Consider the following 25,386-nt stretch of genomic DNA (forward strand, 5'->3'; position numbering starts at 1 on the left):
ACTTCCCTCCTCTAGCAGCTTCTCTTTGCTCTCAGCACAAATGTGGAGTTCCCTGCAATGGTCAGCCAGTTCGTGTGGGGTCAGGCTGCTGTCCACCTCTCCTGCCCACCTCTTCGGCTCTGCCCACACAGCCCTATCAATCTTACAAACACACTGTGTTCCCTCCCACCTCAGGGCCTTTGCACATGCTGTGTCCTGTGGCCAGAAAGCTCTCTTCCATCTCTTCACCAAGTTAACTCCTAAATGGTCATTGAGATTGAGCTCAAACATCACTTTTCCAAGAAAGCCTGTCCTTGGCCAATCCCTCCCCCTCCCACTAGGTCTGGTCCCTGGTGATTCATTCTTACTGTACCTGTACTTCTCCTGTGAATGAATGAAGGTCACAGAGGTCCAGATGACAGATAACAGGGCCTGAATGATGGAGCCACCCAGAGGGCATTCAGGAGGAAGAAAATGATGTTACTGTCTCAAAAATACATGATGTGTCAACGTCAGAGCCCAGAAAGGAAGACTCTAAAAAGCCTTGGTCACCTGATCCTCCTACACTGAGACTGCATGGGGCAAAAAATTTCTGGAGGAGGAAGAAAAATATGGTTGGTTCGGTTGCATATTTACATCTACCACACCATACACTTGATATATGGGGACTCTGCAGCAAAGGAGAGGTGTGATCGCTTACACCTTCCTCTCCATTTATTCAGAGGGTCACGCACTAAATAGGCATCTGGTTCTAGTCTGGCTTCATTGCTATGCGACTCAGTTTCCCCATCTATTCTCCAACTAAGAAATGGGGTTAATCAGGACACCCCTTCCTTCGGCAGAAGCTGCTGTAAGAAAATGGGGCCTGTTTCAATTACACACAGCATTTGCAAAGCTCTGATTTTGAGCCAGGAGCTGTGCTACAAGCTGGTCGGTCAGAGATGAAAAGACCCCATCCTGCTGCTGACAGGTTCAGTCTTGAGTGTGATGGAGACCCAGAGCCAGGTAATTTCATACTGAGAGCTGTGTGCTGTGCAAGAGACTGGACACTGGGTGGTGGGAAGGGCCAGGAAGATCCAAGAAGGCTTCCTGGAGGAGGCCACACCTGTGCTGTCCTGGCAATGGACAGCAAACGCTTCAGGGAGGAATGAAGCACGATATAAAAGACACCCTTTTACTAAATGTATTCCTTTGATTGCTCCAGAATTTATGAACAGACTCATTCATGCCCCTGCTTTGAGGGGCATGCCCTCTTGTTCATGTCCAGTCACTGGAGCTTTCTGGCCTTTTACCCCAACTTCAACCCCCAACAGGATCTCGAATTATGCCCCCACCTCAAATGCAACCGTCTTGTATAGCTCCTTGCTCAGGACCCCTGGTCATAACCAATAACAAATGCACAAATAGACAGAAATATCTCCATCTACACCAGTCCCACCCCAAATGCCAGTATTGCCCCCAACCCAGGAAATGCTGTTTCCGTTACACACAGGGATGGAATGACTGCCTGCCCTTACACAAAGTTGCAGGTTTTCAGCTCATTTCAACTGCAGTACAAGCTGAGGCTTTTGAAAGCTTCACCAGCATACAGAAAACAGATCTAGCTTACAATGCAGCATCTAGCTAAGGACTATTTCATATTTCAAATGCAGACATAGTGTATAGAATTCCTAAAATACAGTACAGGGAACAAAAACCGGGGGAAAAATGTGAAACTTGAGAGCATTACAGATGAAGAGAACATGAGGAAATGAAAAAACATTTTGTTCCCTCCCCCACTATTTCATGTGAATCTAAATAAGAAAAATATCCCTTGATCTTCACATTGCAAAAAAATGTTATTGACATGCAAACTCTCACAATACAATGACATAGTATTTTAATAACCATTCAAATAAACAAAAACCAAAAGGGTCTCTCCATGGTTGGGAGGGAGTGAGGGACAGCTAACCAAAGGAAAACGCTCTCTTTACTATTCATTTCTCTTAGAACAATTCTTTTCGCAGAAAGCACATCAAATACCACAGCCATACCTTTTCAGAGGGATTAAACAAAGATCTTTCTTCCTTGTGACCAGCACCTTCTTGGGAGAATCTGTTTTCCGTGTAGAAGAAATGTCAGAAACCTCTGGGAGGAAATGAGCTGCATTTGTATTCCGCTCAGAAAATGTCATCACAGATCTGTTTACCTTAACTGTGGACCATGATTCAGCCGTGACAACTGTCTTGCATACTGATCAATTTATTTGCAGCAAAATTTCTAATGTTAACTGCTTAGGTTCTGAAAAATTGGTGACTTGGATTTCTTGTGCAACCACAATGTATGTTGAAATCTCTAGATTGTTATCAAAACATTTCAGGCAGAGATCTAAAAGGATTCCTCCTGATGTGCAAGGGAGAAAGGGTCCCTTCCACTTCTGGAAGGAAGGCAGGGCACATGACTCCCAAAGGCCCTCCATAGGGTGGGATTTCTGTAGCACAAGGTACAGAAAAATCATTAGACCGAGAGCCACGGGACTCTGACCCCAGGTCCTTGCTAGACTAACCAGCCGTGTATCCTCTGTAAGGCAGCCCTCACCCAAAGGCGGGCTGGGTGGGTGTCTCTGCAGCAGGGCAGGAGGTGGTAGACATGGGAAGAGACGGTCAGTGGACCCAGGAAAGGAGGAAGAGGCCAGGTCCTTCCTCCATCAGCTGGTGTCTCCCTCCTGGACACAGAGCCCTGGCTGTGGGCTTGAGTCGCTCTTAGCCAGCAGGCAGGTTTGGCATTAGGGAACTGGAACCAGTGCTAGGGCAGCCTGGGAAGATGCCCTCCCACCTCAGCTAGCAATGCTGGCTTAGGCAGAGCCCTGCTCCCTGGCCCAAGTGGGCAGTGCTGTGCCCTTTGGAACACGGACACTGCACCAGAGCCCACGAGCGCATTAGCACCTGTATTCCCACTAGTGTCCAAGCCCACCCTCCTGGCTGAAGGCCCTGCATCCCTGCCTTGAACTTAATAAAAAGGGTAAAACACACAGACCCAAGAAGAAGACGGGCAACCAACAATTCCAGAGGAAGAAAGGTAGGGAGGTTACCGATGAGGTTATGATTCTGGAGCAAGACAGGAAGACCGAGCTCCGCACTCAATCTGGCCGCCTTCTGGGACGTGACAAAGGCCCACATATATAACCACAACGGGGCCTCCACCACGAATCGTCCCATGCTTGAGTCAAATACGACAGCCAGAGACCATCAGAGGGAAGTGGGTCTCATCTGTCAGGCAGAAGATAGGCCAGGTCAGCTGGGTTGTAGGCTCGGGGTCTGTCAGTGGACAGGCTGCCCTTGAGAGGGTCTTAGAGGGATCCTCAGCTAAAACCCAGGCTGTGGTTGAAGGAAACTCCTTGAGGCAGGAGGAGACGTGAAACTGTCTTCAAATACGTGAGAGACCTTCCTGTATGAAACAGAAGAGGCCAATTCTTGATTATTGCCAAGGCCTTGGCATGGTGGCCAAGGATATGAAGGGTAAGGGAAGAAATGAATGACACACAGGCGCTCTGACTGTCCAAATACAGTTTGAAGTTGAAAAGAAACCAAATGAACTAAAACGTCTGACATAAAGTGAAAAGCTAATAAATTATGGAATACCCACACAGATAAAAATCACGCAGCCATCAAATATCATGATTTCAAAGAATAATGTTACAGGAAAATGCTAAGGGTACATTAATAGAGCAGGATACAAAAGCTTAGAGGCAAACATATATGAGTCAGGGAGCCATCAAAACTCAGCTTCAGTCACAGTATTTGCCCCACTTCTGAACGAATGCCTCGACCTTTGAAAGGACGAGCAGTGGAATACCCATTTCAGGATCGTTTCTGGCATCCCTGAACTTGTGGGTAATCAATGACCCTATAATCACATGGGTCACCATCGTTATCTACATCTGTAGTATATCAACAGCAATCCCCAAACGAGGCATGCCACACAAACTTACTGTTCGAGTCTGAATGTTCACTTTCAAACGCAAATAGGCTTTCTAAATGAACTAAGATTGAAAAGCTCCTTATATATATATATGCTTCAATTCTCCTTATCAGATGGTTTATAAATATATTGTTGTAGGAGTATAATGTGTGATAATTCGCTGCCATAGGCTGAAAGCTATTCGTTTTATGTACAAAACCAATTATTAAGAATTTTCAAATACTTAAATGTAAGAGAAAATGGGGAAATAATACAAATATTAAGGGAGAATGCATTAGCTTGCTGCCTTTAGGAAGACTATTATATCCTTTTTGAGCTAAGATGTCTATAGAAACATAAATAATAATACAAAGCAGAATAAAAGAGATTATCAGAGTATGCTGTAATTAATATCTTTTTTTTAGAGATTTTGAAAGACTGCTTTTTAAAAATTAATTAATTATTTACTTATTTATTTATTTTTGGCTGCGTTGGGTCTTTGTTGCTGAGCGTGGACTTTCTCTAGTTGCAGCGAGCGGGGGCCACTCTTCGTTGTGGTGCATGGGGTTCTCATTGTGGTGGCTTCTCTTGTTGTGGAGCACAGGCTCTAGGCACGCGGGCTTCAGTAGTTATGGCACACTCGTTCAGTAGTTGTGGCTCACGGGCTCTAGAGCAGAGGCTCAGTAGTTGTGGCGCACGGGCTTAGTTGCTCCGCGGCGTGTGGGATCTTCCCGGACCAGGGCTCAAACCTATGTCCCCTGCATTGGCAAGCAGATTCTTAACCACTGTGCCAGCAGGGAAGCCCTGTAATTAATACCTTTGTGGAGTTGTTTGGTATATGTACTGGCCTTCATAGCAATAAACTGTCAAGATTTTAAATTTTTAAAATTTGTTTGTTTAGGCCATGCATCTTTCAAGAAAAATTCTTATTTGGAAGTTTTCATATCTGTACAGGGATGAGCTAATAGCCAGCTTTGTGAACTTTGCTACCTCAAAACTGCACGAGAGAAAACCTTCAAAATCAAGTACATCAAGCTGATCTAGAGGAAATCATCATCAATCTAGATGCAATTAAGAAAACAAAGAGAAAAAAGAGGAAATGTTAGGGAAATACGAAGTCGCCCTGATACCTCTCGTTCCTCCCCCAAACTCAACTGCAAACGAACATCTATTTAGTGTCACTGACTGCAGCATGATGAAGACAGAAGCACTCAGCCGTGAACAGTGCCCATATATTATTCTGAGTCAGATGTCAACCTTTTACAATGTAACTACTACTAATAAATAATAATAAAGTAGTAATAAAACCTACTTTTGTAAAATGTCTGGCTTTCATTCAACGATGGTGATATTTAGCTCCAGCCTCAAACACAACCAAACGTTGACTTTGATGCTCAGACATTCAGCATTAGGTCCAATGGATTTAATTCAATGCACCTCTAATACACATACAGTAGAGAAAGACTGGGTGTGTGTGTGTGTGTGTGTGCGTGTGTGTGTCTTGAGGTCAATACACTAAAAAGGGGACAAAGCTATATTTGAATGGTCAGATTACCTGTGATTTTTATTTCCCGCTTAGCGTTTTCTGTATCTCTAAGTTGTTACAATGTAGAATACAGTCCTCTTATGATGGGGGTACAATGCAAGTGGTTGATTTGAAAGTGAAGGAGCAGGCGTGGGATGCTGGACCCGTGGGCAGGCTGCTTGGGAACGTAGAGCACAGAGCTGGGAAGTGGAACAGAGGCCGGCAGGTGGGACGTCGAGCAGCACCTACAGCTGAGCAAGCTCGCGCTGGAGGAAGGGGAAGGGGTGGTGGGCAGGAAGGGGGCGCGGCTCCAAGATGAAGTACCTGCTGAGCCCCACAGCAGGGCTGTGAGAGAAGCATCACCATCCCCATTTCCCAGGTGAGATAGTATTTATTCTTTTCTGATGAGAACAGTAGTAAATATATGTGGTAAACAATCTGAAATATTCAGGAAAGTGGAAAGAATGGGGAGATGAGGCCAGACAACAGGAGAGGAGAAAAACAGGAGAAGAGAAACAGAAGGTGAGCCTCCAGCCAAGAAATACTGGAAAAGTAGTCATTCGAGGTGAGGGACATGCTGCCGCCAGCTCAGAAGCGGGGACGAGGGGCGGCGGCCACAGGCCTGGGAGTGTTCCTCCTGTGCCCCTCAGCCCCCAACCCCAGTCCATGACTTCTCCATGCCCGTGGGCAGTGGGGAGCGAAGGCCCACTTCCCTGCACACACACAGGGGCCAGTTATTCCAGTCGGTACCATTGAGAACCGGGACCTGGTCCCGAACTCCTCACAGCTGTGGCGGCCTCTCAAACACACCCCGACGCTTACCTAGCACTTGCCAGGTCCCAGACACAGTGTAGGCGGTGAATACAGAGAAAGGCAAGAGGGAGCCTGATAAGGTGAGGGAAGGACCAGCAAAGAGCCCAGGACATGTGGCTGTGTGACAAGTGACACACAGGTAAGTTCACAGAGCCCCGGGAACTGGAGGTGTCAGCACACCCAAACCACAAGCAGCAACGCACGGGAAGGGTCCAGAGGCTCTGGAGGCAATGAGCTGATGGACTCGTGGTGAACACTGATTAACCAGTAAGCGACGGACAAAGCGAGTCAGACTCGAGCCTTAGAGATACCGTGGCCTTATCAATTCTCATCCAAACAAGGACAATTTTGACAGAGTGGGACATATATTAACCCAGACCGCACGCAGCTGTGTGTAGACACTAGGTCCTGGACACCACAGTGAAAGGGGTGGGTAACATCTCTGGCGCCAGGACCCATACACCATGAAGCAAACGCACCCCCACCAGGACACCAGATGGTTAATGATCTGGGGGATGTGGGTCACCTGGGAACACCACCACCGAGTTTAGACTCCCCGAGCCACCCAGCAACCAAGACTTCCGTACCTTCACTCAAACCCTAAGGAGGCGGCACTGAGATGGAGACCCTTGGAGGCACGGGATGGAAGCAAGATCATGCTGTTACAATATGTCATTTGCTGAGCATGGGTCTCTAGTCCCTGAGGGCAGGGAGCAGTGTCTATTCATTTTTCTTAGGGACTCGACACATCTTTCAATGACTGCCATGCTTTCCTTGTTGCCATGTTTGAGATGAACTGGGTCCCATAGAACAGGGTTCCTGGAAGCCTTGCTGAATGCTCAGATCCCAAACGCTCTTCTGAGTGATTTACCCACCTGTTATAGACGGATTTGTGTCCCCCCGAAATTCATATGTTGAAATCCTAATCCCAGTGGAATGGTATTTGGAGGTGGGGCCTTTGGGAGGTCATTGGGTCCTAAGGATGAGGCCCTCATGATGGAATTAGTTTCTTTGTCAGTAGAGACAGGTGAGAGCTTGCTTCCTCTCCCTGTCTCTCTGCTCCCAGCCATGAGGACACGGCAAGAGGGAAAGACGCCAGCGCCTTGATCTTGGACTTCTCAGCCTCCAGAACCATCAGAAATAAATGTTTGCTGTTTAAGCCGCTGGTCTATGGTATTCTTGTTATAGCAGTTTAAACAGTCTAAAACACCACCTCTGGCCTGAAAGTCAACAAGAAACAAGGGTGCCTGTCTGGTGAGAAGTTGGGACTTCAGCTACAGCTGGCTCACCCAGGCTGGATGAAGCTCCCGCCATGTCCTCGGGTAAAGACAGGAGGGGGAAGCTCTATAAAGGTGAGAGCTGGGCAGAGACAGGGAAGGACGAAGGAAGGGGGGTGACTTGGGTGAAGACGGTGTAGGTTTCCTGGACACCTGGATGGAGGTCATTTGCTCACTGGTGCAAAGCATCCTAGATGGGACGCCCAGGCCACTCAATACATATATTTCACGTGAATGAATGAATGGGTGGAGGAATTAATTTTACTCTCAGTGCTGCTCCAAGGGGCACATAAAAGGTTCTCAATTATTCAGGTGCAAAATCAGTGCCATGTAACCAATGGCAGTTTTGAAGCCGTCTCTGGAGCCCACACACCACCCAGGTCTGAGCCGGTAACAACCTTGGATAGAGTATCCTTAGGACTGCCCACTCCACGTGGAGGGAGAGAGGGGAGGAAGCAGGCCCGAGATGGAGGAGTGTGGTGAGAAAGACGCACAGGAGGCACTGCTGTGTGGATTGGGAGGAAGTGGAACGGATGAGGAGAGGGGGAAAGGGAGGACTGGGATCCCACAGTGAAAGGAAGCCAGTTCAAAAGCCTGAATGGCCTCTGCTCAGCGGCACTGGGCTCTGCTGCCCCCCAAAGCAAGAGGACCAGACAGTGGCTCTTGCTGGGGGGGCGGGGGCGGTTCCTATGCCCTGAATCTTGGAGCCTAAGGGTTCCTGAACACTGAAAACCAAAATATAAGGGAGCAAGTGCTACAGCCCAGAGACGGAGGAAGCCCAGGGGGAGAGCTGACAGCTGGGGAGGTATGCTGGGCATCTGAGAAAAGCGGCCTGGAGGTAAACGGAGGAGGGAGGACACGGAGGGCCAGGAGGAGCCGTGCTGCCGTGCTGGTCACCTGCTGTGTCTGCAGACACCAAGGGATGGGGAGCTCCCTGGAAAGTGGGCTTTGGGGAGTGTAAAAGCCGTCCAGGGAGGGATGGGCATAAGCGGGTGAACAGACCCCACTGGTACCAGCAGCTCACCTGCAGGTAGAGTCCAGGTGCGGCCTCACGGGAGAAGGACTTGGAAAGAATCAAGAAGAAGGTGGCCTTGGACGTTCCCACCTGCTATGTGCTCTCCCCACCTGCCACCTTGCACCCAGGACTTAAGAAAAAGTCATGACTTACTTCATGCTGAATGAGAGTCTCTAGGTCCATCAGAGTGAAGTACGTCAGAAAGAGAAAAACAAATACCATATGCTAACACATATACATGGAATCTAAAAGTAAAAAAATGGTCATGAAGAACCTAGGGGCAAGACGGGAATAAAGACGCAGACCTACTGGAGAATGGACTTGAGGACACGGGGAGGGGGAAGGGTAAGCTGGGACGAAGTGAGAGAGTGGCAGGGACATATACACACTACCAAACGTAGAATAGATAGCTAGTGGGAAGCAGCCGCGTAGCACAGGGAGATCAGCTCAGTGGTCTGTGACCACCTAGAGGGGTGGGATAGGGAGGGTGGGAGGGAGGGAGACACAAGAGGGAAGAGATATGGGAACATATGTATATGTATAACTGATTCACTTTGTTATAAAGCAGAAACTAACACACCATTGTAAAGCAATTATACTCCAATAAAGATGTTAAAAAAAAAAAGAAAAAGTCATGAAAAATCTCCTTGAGGGTACCACTTTTTAGCTCTCTAATCTAAGCTCCTGGTTTCCCACCTCCTTACCTCCACCGTCCTGTACATTTCCTTCCCCTCTCCTCTCCCTCCCCCATCTCTTCCACTCTTCCTCTCCCCTTCCCCTGTGCTCCTGCTCCATTACTGCCCCCCCCAGCCCCTCCCTCTCCACCCCTTGTCAATTTTCTCGACCCCTCCCTCTGTCCCTTGCTGGCTGGTCCCACTTCTCAGCCCTTTGACATAGCTGATTCCTGCCAACTCTCTTCCCAACACAAAAGCACATGCACACCTTCACCTAAACTCTCTTTCTGAGGTCCCTCTGCCTTGTTATTATCCCTCGGGACTCTATCTCTGGCTTCAAGTTTTCAGGTGCAGTCACATGCGACTGTGTGACTCCACATAGAGATTAATGTCAATGAGGTAAACTTTCCACAGGAAAACACAGCAGAGAAAGGCAATATTGTTACACACCCTCAAGTCTATAGACGTCCAGTGTCATGCTGTCGCCCGGGGAAGGACCAGCGTTTCTCATTCAGGAAATCTTGTCAAACAGGAACAAAAAAAAAATAAGAACCCTTCTCATTCTTTAAATGCAATTCTTCTCATTCTTTACATGACTTTACTTGGAAAAGAAGAAAAAAACCGGGAACACACCCCACAAAAAGTTGATTATGGAAATCACTCTCCTTCCAGAGATATAAAATCTCCTTCGAAAAGTTTTATGAAACAAAGTGGTTTCCTTGTTGAATATATTCCCTGATGAATGTAATTCATCCATCATGCGAGAAATACGTTGTGCTTTCAATTTTAAACAGTGAGTTACTCTACAAATACAAAATATGCAAAAGAGTAACAATGTTTACATGCAAGGCATTAAAATCAGTTTTCTTTTCAAAGTGATTACTGTATTGTTTTTGTGCTCCTTGGTACCAAAAACCAAATGGATCTGTTCCCCGTGGCCCAATTTCTGCCAGGACCCTGATACTTGAAGGGAGGGGTGGGTGAGCTTCTGGAGAAGGAGCTACTGAGGTTTCCTAGAACCATGGAAAGCTTGGGCTGGAGAGGCCTTCAGTGATCATGAGACCACACTCTAGTTATAGATGAAGACCCCAGGCTCCAAGAGCTCATGGGAACATCACTCTGTGTCTCAGAGGCTCTGGCCCAAGCAGAAAAGTCCCCCCAGTCCAGACCATCTAAGCCACAGGTCGGCACACTTCTTCCATGAGGGGTCAGGGAGTAGATATTTCGGGCTTTGCAGGCCACGGTTTCTGTGGCAACTACTCATCTCTGAGGTTATGGTCCCAAAGCAGCCATAGATGGTACGTAAATGAGTGGGTTTGGCTGTATGCCAATTTATCAACTGATATTTGAATTTCATATAATTTTCACATTCTGTAATATTATTCTTCTGTGGGCTTTTTCCCCCCAACCATTTAAAAATGTAAAAATCATTCTTAGCTTGTGGGCCATAGAAAAATAGGAGGCAGGCCAGATGTTGTCCATCAGCCACTATCTGCAACCTCTGGTCTAAGCCAAAGAGCCCAAGTCTCCTGCCAAAGCAGGTCCCAGGAGAAGCCAAGGAATCTTCTATCTCTAATGCAGCTGACGGTGGGCAAGGCACTGCCCTCCCACTGTGCCCCAGAGATGCAGGTGAACAGCAGCAAGTACGTGTATTTCATCACGGTCCACACCCAAAAGAGCAGTAGTTAGATGGGAAACAGATGTTGCACTTTTACCTATTGAGAAAACCCCCAATCTCTGAGGCTGAGCTCCCAGGAGGGCTCCACCAAGTCAAACCCTCACAAGGTCTGTGGTCAGTTCCATCAGGCCACCCGAGAAGGGGACTGGGGCCACCACACCTGGACTTGACCCCGAGGCAGAGGAGAGGTCCAGGCAGAGATCAAGGGGTGGCTGGTCATTTCAGAGAGCTGCTTCTACTGCTTGGCCTCCTGCAAGATGACCCCCACCCAGCAGGCCACCCAAGCATGGCCAGAGAGGGCTTCCGCCTCTGGGTGATCTTTCAAGGAGGACGAGGGATGCAGAGCCTGCCCTCGGCACCAAGACCAGAGAGCTGGCTGGCCAGCAGGAGCTGCCAACAGCAGTGCGGGCAATGAGAGAAGGCTGCAGAGACCTGCCGAAGCAGCTGCATGAGAGGGAACAACAGCTCGGGCTGGGGGCTGAGACACAGCTGACTGGGTTGCAGAACCAGGGTCCTTGCAGTATGCAATGGGACTGTCCTGGCCACGAGGCCTGAGGGGGAAATGCACAAGGAGAGGACAGGAGAAGATGAAGCAACAGAGAGAGGAATCGGGCCTGGCCTGCAAGAAGCACCGGCCAAGCTGCTTCCGCCCATCCCCACCCATAGCCCCGACGAGGGACGGTCCTGAAACGGGCGTTCTGGGAGGAGGCACAGAGCAGGCAGGGCCCCTCCGTGCCACCTTCAGGGTCCTGAAGGAAGCCCCGTAGCTACCGGGGAAAGGAAAGGCCAAGGGGCTTTCAGAGGAAGGGCACTGGCAGGAAGAGGGCCTCGGGAAGACTGCCCTGGAGATGGGGGGTGGGGGGGGATGGTCCTCCCATGCCCAGGACACGGGCAGGAGCAACGGCCATAAAGACTCCATGCAACCCATCAAAACCCTGCTGTTCCCAGAACCCCATCTGTCGGAAGAGAGCCAGGGCCTCTGGAAGGAGACCTTGCAGAGCAGGCGGACGGCCTGCTAATCGCAGGGCCTGGGCTGCTGACTTTGCAGGGACGATGCGGGGTTTGAGTTCTGGTTTTGTTGTTGCCTTTGCAGTAAGTCCCCTACATACAAACAAGTTCCGTTCCAAGAGCGCGTTCGTAAGTGCAACAAATTTAGGTACCCAACTAACACAACCGGCTGTAGAGTACTGTACTGTAATAGGTTTATGCTAATACTTTTCACACAAATAATACATAAAAAAGAAACACAAAAATTAAAAAAAAAACTTTTAAATCTTACAGTACAGTACCTTGAAAAGTACAGTACCAGTTACATCACTGCTGCTTTGATGCTAGCTTCTGGACATTCTGGGCTTGAAATAAAGACACTGTACTACTGTACTCTAAACAGTCCTGTACAGTAAAGTACACGAAAGCACAACCACTTGTAGAGGATGCACGCACGTGACAATGTTCGCCAGACACGTGAACTAACGTACGTGACTGGATGTGCGAATGCACATTCTCATCTTTGTAAGTTCGCCACCTGAAGGTACGTATGTAGGGGACTTACTGCATTGGAGGGATGGGGCAGTGGCGACAGGTGATGGTTGTTTTTCTTCAGAAGAATTCCACTGCACGGTTCCCCTGACTGCTGCCCACTGCCCCATGGCGGGAGGGCAGGGGGGCAGAGGGTGTGATACTGGATCCTGGTGAATGATATCAATGAAGATGAGCAGAGTGTCGGCTGGTGGAAAACCCCCCTAGGACATGGTCTGGGGCAGGAGAACGTGGGATTCATCCCTGTGCACGCACCACCCGGGACAGGGCCCAGCACACAGTGGGGCAGACTGAACTCGTGGGTGAACTTGACCAGGGAAAGCTGCACAGGCTTTCCCAGTGTCCTCGCCCCCATCCAAGGTCTGGACAGGCTGCCTAAGTGACTGCTTTCAAGTTTCTGGCGGTGGGGGGGATGGGGGAGGATATTATGACCCTTATTCCCACATTCCCAATCCTGATGACTTCTCTGTGTCACTAAAGCTAAAGAGACCACCCGAGCAGAGCAAAACCCCAAGGTCACAACCAATATCCTTGAAGCATCAGGCAGATCCAGCCCTTCAAAAACATCAGGAGAAGGGTATGGAGAAGCCAGGAAGGAGAGCCTGAAACCATTTACACGTCAAATCTGAGACTGGTGGTGGTGGCATCTGGAGTCCTCTGGGCTTGTTCTTCCTGGCTCTGGGGTATCCCAAGAGGGACTACACCCAGGGAGCTTTTGGAGGGGAAGAACTTTGTGACTTAGGAGCTCTGCTATGGGTTTGACTGGTTTGACCATACAAATGACACATAGCTGACCTTTCCATTTTCCCACGGGTCTACCTTAGATCCAGGGTCTGGAAGGAAACTGGCCAACATGGCTGGGGGACAGGGGAGAAGAGAGGCTGGTTGGGCCTGGGAAGCGAGGAGACCACTCAGATCTCAGAGCCGGGACCACACACATCATCATACGACCTGTTGACTCATCTTAGAGGGTGAAAGCCCAGTCACAGCTATGGTATCGAGTCAGAAGGCCTAGGAAGCCATGGTGGTACCAGGAACAGTGGCTCTCATCCTGGGGAGGAGACCTGAATGGCAAGGGATGAAAAGATCCTGATGACGGCTGGTGGTCCCTCACCGGCTGCCCTGTTGGCACTTCTCAGAGGGACAGTGATGTCCTGTGGATGTGACTCCAAGGGGGGCAGAGGAGGGAAAAGGACGAGATACCAGGCAGGCGTGCAGGAGTGCTTCTGCCACTTACTAGGACAGAATGGTGGTCGTGACCCTGGCTGGTACGAGAAAGAGCCTGGCTTTCTTGACCGAGAGGAGGCTCTGCTGGGAACTTCGACCCGGCAGTGTTAGGCCACAGCATTCCTTTGTTCTGAAAAGCTGTGTCAGTCAAGTTCATTTCCTCTGCTTTCTATCCTAAAAGGAGGCTTGGAAAATAGAAAAGGCATTCTGAGAAGAACCTTCTGGTGACTTACACTGCATCAAGTAAACCCTCCATATTTTCCAGGCCATTTCCTGGCATGAAGGATGTGTCAAATAAACATTGAGGGTTAAGTTCATTACACGTCACAAAATTATTTTTGTCTATTTCTAGATCCAGGGGCCAGATGTGGATATGAGCAGATGACAGAGAATGAAAGTTGGGAATTGCATATTAAAGGGATAACGTTCACTTTGAACCGACAGTGGTTCTCTGCTTCCTCAGAATCCTCTGCATCTCTCTTCCAGAAGAGAACGGAATTCGCCCCCATTAAATTGAAGAATCTGCTTTGTGAAGGCATGTGTCAGGGACGTGGGACACAAAGCTTAGGGTCTCAGTTCTGCCAGTTCCTCCTCTGTGTGACCTGCACCCTCCTTCAGTACCACTTCCCACATTTATTAACTGAGGGCACTTGAGCGAACAGTGGTTTCAAGCAGCTGAGATAATCCCTGCACAATTGCGGTATAAGGTTGCACACAATGCTGAGGCTGGAACACAAGAACATCCAGGTCCCTTCTTTGCTCGCCCGTGAAGCTGGGTGAGCCACACTCTGACCCACCCCCGCTGCATCTGTAAATGACGCACCCCATGTACTCATGCCTCACGAGATAATGTCCAAGAAACGGTTAGCAGGTCAACATGGCAATGCACATACGAGTATGCCTCACACTGCTCAGCGGTTTCCCTAGCGTCCTCTGGGTCTGTGCGCAGACGTGGTCAGGGTGAACCACTCCGCAGCACTGCCTCTTGTAGGGCTGGAGGGAAGCACCCAGATCTTGGGCCTCTGGCCCACCGTGAGTGTTGCACTGGGTCATTAGATGAGTACGGTCCTTATTATGCAAACACCAGTGGTGTCTAAGTCCCTCTACTCAGCCCGCAGGTCAATACAATAGACAAGCAGAGACTGCCCTTCCCCATCATGAGGACCAGCTGCTGAGGGTGGGTGATCTAACCGTAAATGCCAGAGAGACACGGCAAGGCCGAGGGAGCGGGGCTGGCTGGGCAGGAGGAAGGGAAGCTGCATGCAGGCTGTAAGCCCTCAGATGACAGGAACAAAGAGGAATTATAGTAGAACTGAAGGATAGCAGAGCACTTTCCAAGAGCTGGGACGGGACTGTCTAAATGCCTTATAAATGAACAAGTCACCCAGCATGCACCAAGCAGGGCCTGGGGTGGGGGGCTATCGGGCCATGGCTTTATCATAGGGATCCCTGCTGTGACTACAGGGTTAAAATAAATGACCTGTATCTTCCTAAGACGTATGACGACATGATCTTCAACTACTTGGCAATAATGTAGGGCCTAGAGGTTCCACGGTTAACCTCAATCTTTATATTCTAAAACGGAACTCCGTTTTTCCTTCCCGAACCATCTGGTAAGCTGACTTCCAATCTTTCCATCAGCAGAACCTCACTTGTTTTCAATCTTGAGGCTCAAAACTCCCTGCTTTCCTTCCGTTAAGGTTTTCTAGGCAGCCATCTTCCATCAGGTACCATGCCAGGCACTGCCACAAAACTCAAAATTGAGTGGGATGGTCCCAGACAGACTCAGTTTGAGCTGTGAACAAAGAAGTCATTTTTAAATGTCTTAGGAGAGAGGAAGACAGGGACACAGAGCACACAAGCTCAGGTCTCAGCAGGATGAGCCTCAGCCACAGAGCCCTAACCTCGCAGGCCTGCTGCCCCCGCTCGCTGCCCTTCCTGACCTCTGTTTCTTCTCCCTTTTCCCACCCGAGTTTACGACCTTACTGCCCCAAACACGGGTCACTACAACAAGCATCTAACAAAAACAGTTCTGTGCTACTGCTATGGACTGAATTGCGTCCCCATCAGAAGTCACATGTTGAAGCCCTAAAACCTAATGTGATGGTGGTCAGAGGTAGGCCTTTGGGAGGTGATGAGGTTTAGATGAGACCTCAGGGGTGAAGGCCCCACGATGGGACCAGTGCCCTTATGAGAAACACCAGAGAGCTTGCTTCCCCCCTCTCGCTACCATGCGAGGACACAGCAAGAAGCGGGCCATCTACAAGCCAGACAGTGAGCTCCCGTCAGGAACCACACGGGCCAGCACCTTGATCTTGGACGTCCCAGCCTCCAAACCATGAGAAAAATGGATAACTGTTGTTGAAGCCACCCGGTCTATGGTATTTCGTTATGGCAGCCCAAGCGAATACAGTTGGTCAACAGCACCTAGTCAAAAAGAATGCCTTTCATTTGTGAAAGGTGTTCTAAACAATTTAACCAGATTAAGAGTAGTGAAAACTTTTTTCCTCTTCGTGGACACCGAGGGAAAACAATCCAATGAATGATGACCACACCCTTGTGTTTTTTTGGTTTTTTTTTTCCACACCCTTGTGTTAACCAAGTCTTCCCTTTCCTTGGCCCTGCCCCCTCCTAGGTAGTGGCCTTGGGAGAAAGGGGCCATTAAGAAGTTGGGTTTTGGGCTTCCCTGGTGGCGCAGTGGTTGAGAGTCCGCCTGCCGATGCAGGGGACATGGGTTCGTGCCCTGGTTCGGGAGGATCCCACATGCCGTGGAGCGGCTGGGCCCGTGAGCCATGGCCGCTGAGCCTGCGCGTCCGGAGCCTGTGCTCAGCGACGGGAGAGGCCACAACAGAGAGAGGCCCGCGTACCGCAAAAAAAGAAGTTGGGTTTTGCTCTGATGGAAAGAAGGTCAAGAGGAGCTGAATTCTGATGGCAGCCTGGGGCTCCTATGATTGCTGTTCTAGGTATCTTTTTTTTTTTTGGCAGTACGTGGGCCTCTCACTGTTGGGGCCTTTCCCGTTGTGGAGCGCAGGCTCTGGACGTGCAGGCTCAGCGGCCATGGCTCACGGGTCCAGCCGTTCCGCGGCATGTGGGATCTTCCCGGACCGGGGCACGAACCCGTGTTCCCTGCATCGGCAGGCGGACTCTCAACCACTGCGCCACCAGGGAAGCCCTCTAGGTATCTTATTAAGATAATATCCTAAAACCCAACTCTACTTGTCCAGCTATGCTCAAAGTAGAAAATATGGGGACCAGGGGACTTCCCTGGAGGTCCAGTGGTTAAGACGTCACCTTCCACTGCAAGGGGCGTGGGTTTGATCCCTGGTTGGGGAGCTAAGATACCACATGCCTCAAGGCCAAGAAACCAAAAACATAAAACAGAAGCAATATTATAACAAATTCAATAAAGACTTTTAGAAAAATGGTCCACATAAAAAAAAATCTTAAAAAAAAAATAAGAAAGAAAATATGGGGGCCAGCATGACCCAGGAGCTGTTAGGAGCTACTGATAATCCACATTTATCTTAAGAAGCACGGACCTCAAGAATCTACCTCCCTGGCCACAGATGGCAATCAATCTCATTTCCATCTTTTCTCTTTTATCCGTACACCAAATAAATGCTAAATCTCCATTTCTAAAGAGTACTGAATTCAATCGAGCCTCCTGGATAGACCGGGGAACCTGAAATAGGAAGCAAATATGGATCACAACCCTCAGAGGTCATCCTGTAGAGATGCTATTGATATAGCTATCTTCAACGAAGAGAGTGGAAAAGAAACGTGTGTCTTAGGGTTTCAGATTTTAAAACAGCCATTTAGAAAGCCACACTAGCAGAAACAGGAAGTCTGCTCTACATTTAAGAAGTCAAAGATTACACAGCGTTTCAGGCTCCCAGGAAGGACGTTCTTGTCTTGAGCTATTTAAAGGCATCTGAGTCCCTGTTCATCCTCATCTTGATCACCTCATTTATGTTCATCTTGACAGAAACAAGGCTACTCTGAGCGGACCTTCAATATTGTAAAGCAAAAACACCCAGTGAGCCAAGACTTGGTCAAGAGCAGCTGGATATGGACTAATATCCCAAGTTACTCTGCAAAAACATCTTTGTGGTAAGTGTTTATTTTAACAACTTGCTTGCTGTTATGTCTTATGTGATCCTTCAACTTCAGCGCTTTGTGCTGCAAAACAAGATTTAATTTTCACAAGGAATGTTACAAAATTCATGTCAGATTCTTGGAAGCAACAATAGACAGAGACAGCTCCACATTCGCATCTTTGAAGCAAAGATTCTGGATTTCAGTTGTGTCTGGAAGCCTGAGTTTGTGAGGCAAATTAGAAATCCATTGTCTGCCTGTTTGTCTTTTTAGGGCTCTTTGGGAGGAAAACAGTAAAAGCTGTTTTGTCAATAAACCAAAGGAAAATTATGACTCAGACAACTGAAAGGAAAGGTTTTAGGTGATAGTGAAGCAGTAAGGATACAATCACTTTGGCTTCCACCCGCAGGTAGATTTTACAGCACTATTACAGACAAGAGGGTGCCATAGTAAAACCACGTGGGACATTGACAATGACACTGCCGTGGCTGGCCTTAGAGCGTCTCCAGGAGACGTGGCACAGGCTGTCCTGACTGGAGAAGCAGCCCCACTGAGGGAGAGGAGTCTCAACTTGGACTGACTTTACCACTCTATAGTCCTGCCAAAGTGGGAAAGTTTCTGAGCATCTCCCCAAAAATATGGGAGTAAAGTGACATAAAACCAAACTTCATGGGAGTGGTGGAGTGGTTACCAAATGAAGTAACCACAACCAGGGACACACAAAAGCACCTGATCAATTACGGATAATCAATCATCTGTTGAACTGCCTGTCCCGTCCCCTTCTGCACTTTGGTGACAGTGCTGAGAACCACGTTTGAGATTATGCCCCCCACACACACACACTCACAGTCCACGTGGCTAAAGTGGGACCCCAGGAGGGCTCCTGGGGTGGGCACATGCCCAGATCTGGTCCGTCAGAGCACTGCATCCCCTGGCAACAGTCCCTGGCTCAGTGCTATCATCTGACTTCTGCAGGAGTTTCGCTGATGAGATGTAACTGGACCACCACTCGGGGAGAGGCTGCCTGAGATTAAAACCAGCACAAGAGGGCTTCCCTGGTGGCGCAGTGGTTGAGAATCCGCCTGCCGATGCAGGGGACACGGGTTCGTGCCCCGGTCCGGGAAGATCCCACATGCCGCGGAGCGGCTGGGCCCATGAGCCATGGCCGCTGAGCCTGCGCGTCCGGAGCCTGCGCTCCGCAACGGGAGAGGCCACTGCAGTGAGAGGCCCGCGTAGCACAAAAAAAAAAAAAAAAAAAAAAAAAACCAGCACAAGAGGAAGGGCTAGAGGACTGAAGGAAAGATAAACATTGCCGTAGGTACAGTGCTAGCACCTCTGGATCTTTATCTGAAGCCAAACGCCCGCCTGGCTATCCTAACTTTATGAACAATTCCTGCATGGTTTCTTTAAGCTAGTTTGAACTGGGCCGTCTGTCTTTTGAGAGTGAAAGAATCCTGGCAAATATATTGTGATTTTATTTTCTCTGAGTCTCCCCCTCTTCCTCCTCCTCTCCTTCCCCCTCCCTTTCCCCTTCCCTTCCTTCTTCTTCTTCTTTTTCTTCTCTGTGTCTCTCTCACATGCACAATAAATATTTGTAATCTGTATATATGATGAATTATTGGACAAGCACAACACTTCACTGGCTACACTACAAATTCTGGATTTGCAGAAAAATCTCACTCATTAATATGGATGGGAAAGCCCTAAATAAAGTCTTAGCAAATCAAATCCAGCATATCTTACAATAATAATATTAAAAGAACCATGCAGTGTTACCATGTACCTTTTATTCCAGGAAGATGCAGATAATTCACCATTAGGAAATCTATTAATAGCTTAAATACGAAAAAAAAATAAAAACCTGTGCTTATCTCAATAGACACTGAAAAGGACATGTGACACAACGGATCACGTGACTCATTCCTTTGACAGGTATGTGCTCCTAGTGTTAGGAGTTGCTGTGTGCTTCCACACTGACTGCTCAAAGCTGCCCTTGTTCGGATCATTTGAGAATCATTTCTCAGCCCCGTGTGGAAATGGTCCTCTGAGCCAGAACGATTCCAGTGATGGGAACAGCTAACATGTTCCGGGCACAGACACCGTCCAGCACACTGCTAAACACTTTCCATGCAGCATCTCCGCTCAACTGCTCTAGAAGGTAGGTATTGTGCTTATTCCATTTCACAGATGAGGAACCCAGAGTTAAGAGGCTAAGTAATCTGCCTGAAGTGACACAGCTGAGTAATGGCTAGAGCTAAAATGCACGCAAACCAACGTACACTGGATTTAAAAGCTACTGCTGGGCTTCCCTGGTGGCGCAGCGGTTGAGAGTCCGCCTGCTGATGCAGGAGACACGGGTTCGTGCCCCGGTCCGGGAAGATCCCACATGCCGCGGAGCGGCTGGGCCCGTGAGCCATGGCCGCTGAGCCTGCGCGTCCGGAGCCTGTGCTCTGCAACGGGAGAGGCCACAACAGTGAGAGGCCCGCGTACCACAAAAATTAAAAAAATAAATAAATAAAAAAAATAAAAGCTACTGCTTTTAATCACACAATATGAAATATGGCCTCTAAGTTAGGAACACATTCTCTATTTAAAACTTTATTCTGTTATCAATTACAAGACCAAAAAAGCTGGAAAATATGCTAACACAAAAAGAGATAACTATAGTTAACTTTTTGTGGAATATGAATCCAGACCCCTTTCTGTACATATATAAATACAAATAAAAAGATATATTTAATATGAATAAGATCATATTATTTACAGAATTTACTTTTCTCAACTAATAAATCATGAAGCTTTTTCCTGTCAATAAAAATAGAAGTATATCATCACTGTAATGCCTAAATGACAGGTCATTTCAAACACATACAAATAATTTGACCGTTATTTGTCATCGCTGGACATTTAGACTGCTTCCAGTTTTATAAACAACACTGCAAAAATCATTTCTGTACGAGGTATTTTCTCACTCTGATTATTTTCTTAAAATCGATTAACATACTTGAATCAGAGAGTTTACACATTTACTACCACCAGAAATAAACGAACTTCCCGGCCATTGCAAGATTTTATAGTGCTTTTTAACTGCTGCCAAACTGAGAAGCAAAATGTATACCTTGTTTTGATTTTTATTTCATTAGTTATCAATGAATCTAAACATAATTGTGATTATTTTTATTTATTTTCTGAATTGCTTAGTTCTTTATTTCAAAAATGGTCTTCGAGGTTTTAGTCTTCCTTTTATTGTCTGTGTATACACACATAGACTCACACACTCACACATACACACACGTGTACAGATACACATACACTGATATTAACTCTTCCTCACATACTTTAAAAATATTTTCTCCATTGATATTTAACTTGGTCTAAGCTGATTTTTAAATTTTAACTTATGAAAAATGTTAAGATATACAAAAGGGAATGAAATTTATACAAAAAAATTCCCACCTTAAGAAATAAAACATTCCCTATTGAAGCAGTAAACTTTTCCAATGGAAAAACTTCACACTTCCTTGTATTACATTTTAAATATGATTCTAGTAAACCACATATGGCTATATATATATATATTTTAATCTAATTTGACAATCTTTGTTTTCTAATCCAGAAATAAAGGTTTATTAAGTTATTGGGACTATTTATATGTACAGACTTATTGCTACCGCTTTTTTTCTTTTTGTCCCACTTTTTCTGTTTCTTTTCCCCTCCTTTTCTGCTGTTTTATTGGAGATGGGGGTTATATACACCATTCTGTTCTTTGTTGTTCTGCTAGTTCGAAGGTTATATACTCTATATGCATCAATTACTACTCTAGAAATATGATTACACATACTTGGCAGAGTTCAGTAATCCTGAATGGCATAGCTTTACCTCTAACCACCCCATAAAGTACATGTTAGCATTATTTATTTATATTCAAAGCATACTTATATTTATTCTGTGTTCATCACTCTCTTCGCTCAGCATTCCTCCCTGTTCCTGAGAACTTCCATTTGGGGTTACTTACCATCTCCCAGAAGTAGATCCTTTAACAGCTTCTTTGATGAAATCTGTAACTCTCTTGATTTATTTATCTTGAAATGTTTTTATTTTCCTCTCATTCTTAAAAGAAAAATTGTGTAAAGTTTAGAATTCTAGGTTTACAATTATTTTCAACTAGCTTATTGAAATTATTATTCTATTGTCTTCTGGCTTGAATTATTGCTGTCAAAAAGTCACTCATCAATCTACAGCTGACCCTTGAACAACTTGGGTTTGAACTGCACGGGTCCACTGATACTTGAATATTTTCAATAGTAAATACTACAGAGCTACACGGTCTGTGGTGGGTTGCATCCACAGATGCAGAGGAATGGGGATACGGAGGGCTAACTACAGGCTGTATGTGGGTTAACCTCCCACATGTTCAAGGGTCGGCTGTCACTGTCCCTGCTGTGTAGGTGATCTGCCTGGTCTTTGTTACTGCTTTTAGGATTTTTCGGAGTCCTTGGTATTCTCTATTTTCACTACATTTTGTTTAGGTTGGGATTTCTTTGTATCTTTTCCGGGATTTGTTGTAGCTTCTGAATCTCAGGCTCAATGCCCTTCGGTACTTCTGGGAAATTATCAGCCTCTTGTCTTCGAATATTGCCCCACCCCTGTTCTCCCTACTATCTCCGACTGGAATTCTAATTCATGCACATAAGAAGGAGGAAACCTAATGCAAATCGAAATTACACTGAGATGTCACCTCACACCCATCAGAGTGGCCATCAGCAAAAAGTCTACAAACAATAAATGCTGGAGAGGGTGTGGAGAAAAGGGAACCCTCCTACACTGCTGGTGGGAATGTAAATTGGTTCAGCTACTATAGAGAACAGTATGGAGGTTCCTTAAAAAATTAAAAATAAATTGGGAGATTGGGATTGACATGTATACACTACTATATATAAAATAGATAACTAATAAGGACCTACTGTATAGCACAGGGAACTCTTCTCAATACTCTGTAATGACCTATAAGGAAAAAGAATCTAAAAAAGTGGATATATGTATAAGTACAACTGATTCACTCTGTTGTACAGCAGAAACTAACACAGCATTGTAAAGTAACTATACTCCAATAAAAATTTAAAAACAAAATAAAATAAAAAACTAAAAACAGAGCTACCATATGGCCCTGTAATCCTACTCCTGGGCATATATCCAGAGAAAACCATAATTCAAAAATATACAAGCACCCCTATGTTCATAGCAGCACTATTTACAACAGCCAAGACATGGAAACAACCTAAATGTCCATCAACAGATGAATAGATAAAGAAGATGTGGTACAGGTACTTCCCTGGTGGCTCAGTGGTTAAGAATCTGACTGCCAATGCAGGGGACACGGATTCAAGCCCTGGTCCGGGAAGATTCCACATGCCGCAGAGCAACTAAGCCCGTTTGCCACAACTACTGAGCCTACGTGCCACAACTACTGAAGCCCGTGTGCCTACAGCCCATGCTCCACAACAAGAGAAGCCACCGCAATGAGAAGCCCGTGCACCACAACAAAGAGTAGCCCCCACTCGCCACAACTAGAGATAGCCTGCACGCAGCAATGAAGACCCAACACAGCCAAAAATAAATATAAGTAAAGAAATAAATTTTAAAAAAGATGTGGTACATATATAATACAATGGGATACTACTCAGCCATAAAGAAAGAATGAAATAATGCCATTTGCAGCAACATAGATGGACCTAAAGATTATCACACTAAGTGAAGTAAGCCAAAGACATATCGCTTTACATGTGCAATCTAAAAAAATGATACAAATGAACTTATATATGAAACAGAAATAGAACCACAGACATGGACAACAAACTTATGGTTACCAAAGGGGAAAGTGGTGGGGGGGGGGATAAATTGGAGTTTGGCATTAACCTATACACCCTACTATATATAAAATAGATAACCAAGAAGAACCTACTGTGTAGCACAGAGAACTATACTCTATTTTGTAATAACCTATATGGGAAAAGAATCTGGAAAAGAACAGATATATATGTATGCATAACTGAATCACTTAGCTGTACACCTGAAACTAACACAACATTGTAAATCAGCTATACTTCAATTAAAAAAAAAAGTAGGAAGCCTAGTCTCTTTGTCTCATAGCCACTCTTTGATATGTTCTAACTCTGATCTCTATGCTGACTTGTCATTTCTTTCATTCCACTTTGTAATTCATTAATTCCCTATTCATCTGTGTTTAGTAGCTATTTAATTCATCCATCAGTTTCCTAATTTTGTTTATTTTTTCAATGCTATAATTTCCTGACAGCCCACTTGGACTAAATGACAGCTAGCCAGCAGGTTGCCTTCAATCAGACCTGAAGGTCTGGGTAACGAGCATCTCACTGGGAACTACCAAAGACCAGAGGCCTGTTTACAATTTTCCTGAGTTATGTACGCTCCAAAGGTGTCATAAATGACCAAAGGGTGTATCTTCCCCGGAAAAATGAAAATGGATGTTCCAACAGCCAACCTGGCAGAGATGAGGCAGGTTTAATTTGATGGGTAAAAATAAAGCAATAAGATGGGGTTTCCAGGGCTTCCCTGGTGGCGCAGTGGTTGAGAGTCTGCCTGCCGATGCAGGGGACACGGGTTTGTGCCCCGGTCCGGGAGGATCCCACGTGCCGTGAAGCGGCTGGGCCTGTGAGCCGTGGCCACTGAGCCTGCGCGTCCGGAGCCTGTGCTCCGCAACGGGAGAGATCAGCAGTGAGAGGCCCGCGTTCAGCACAAAATAAATAAATAAATAAATAAATAATAAATTAATTAATTAAATGGGGTTTCCACACAAGGTATCATAAGAATTTCATATCAGTTATACAATGTTGTTGGGTGCATTAAAGTTCAAAACCAATAAATTATAGGGTAATAATTTCTTTGTACCATTAGATGTTTTGGCAATAATTTCCTTTTTACTGATTTTAAAATTGTGATCACAGCTTTCCTGTTGTCTGCTCTGGCCTGACAGACCATGGTCAGTCCTTTTATTTTCAAACCTTTAAATCACTTTTTTCAAGTTGTAAATAGCAGTACATGGTGGTATAGTTTGGCTTCTGTTGTTTTACACAGTTAGAGAATTTTTCTTTTAAAAGAAAAGTGAATCTAGATGCTTCTTTTAAAAGCCACCGTTTTCCAGTTAAAGGAGGCCCAATGACACTTGCCTCATCCCCTCTTCCTTCCCGACACACCATTAATGACAGTAAGGAACTTCTAACCCCTAATGCCAACAAGCCGGCATTTCCCCCAAGGAATGAGACTGGAGGTTTGTTTTCTAAAGAAATATAAACTTCCCCAAAGCAATCAAGGAGCTGGGGAAGGACAGGAGAGAGATGATCGATCCAGGAGGTCTGTATCTAACGAACAGAATTTCCCAATAGAGAGAAAGAATTTACTTAAAAAAAAAAAAAAAAAAATTCAGCCCTAAAGTCAGTCTCTTGATTGAAAGGGCCCACTGAATACCCGGCACAATAAATGAAACAAATCCCCACACCAAGGTCCAAACCTTCATTTTGTAGATGAGAAAATAAAAACTCAAAGAGAGGGCTTCCCTGGTGGGGCAGTGGTTGAGAATCCGCCTGCCG

At 46.4% G+C, this 25,386-nt stretch overlaps 1 protein-coding gene across 7 annotated transcripts in view; it reads right to left on the minus strand.

Moving 5' to 3' along the window:
* ARNT2 (aryl hydrocarbon receptor nuclear translocator 2) overlaps positions 1-25,386 on the minus strand; it is a 202,780-nt gene that overhangs the window by 162,698 nt on the left and 14,696 nt on the right. For 2 of the 7 annotated variants that reach the window (XM_067030051.1, XM_067030045.1), the window contains exon 1: positions 353-490. The exons of 3 other annotated variants lie outside the window; for them this stretch is intronic. The gene's annotated coding sequence lies outside the window, so the exon portion shown is untranslated. Of the gene's footprint in view, positions 1-352; positions 491-2,012; positions 2,172-25,386 lie in introns of those variants that run through there. 2 more of the 7 variants (XM_067030044.1, XM_067030050.1) reach the window with 2 other exon arrangements.

This window comes from Kogia breviceps, chromosome 3 (assembly GCF_026419965.1).
Source record: "Kogia breviceps isolate mKogBre1 chromosome 3, mKogBre1 haplotype 1, whole genome shotgun sequence".
In the NCBI taxonomy this organism is placed as follows: domain Eukaryota; kingdom Metazoa; phylum Chordata; class Mammalia; order Artiodactyla; family Physeteridae; genus Kogia; species Kogia breviceps.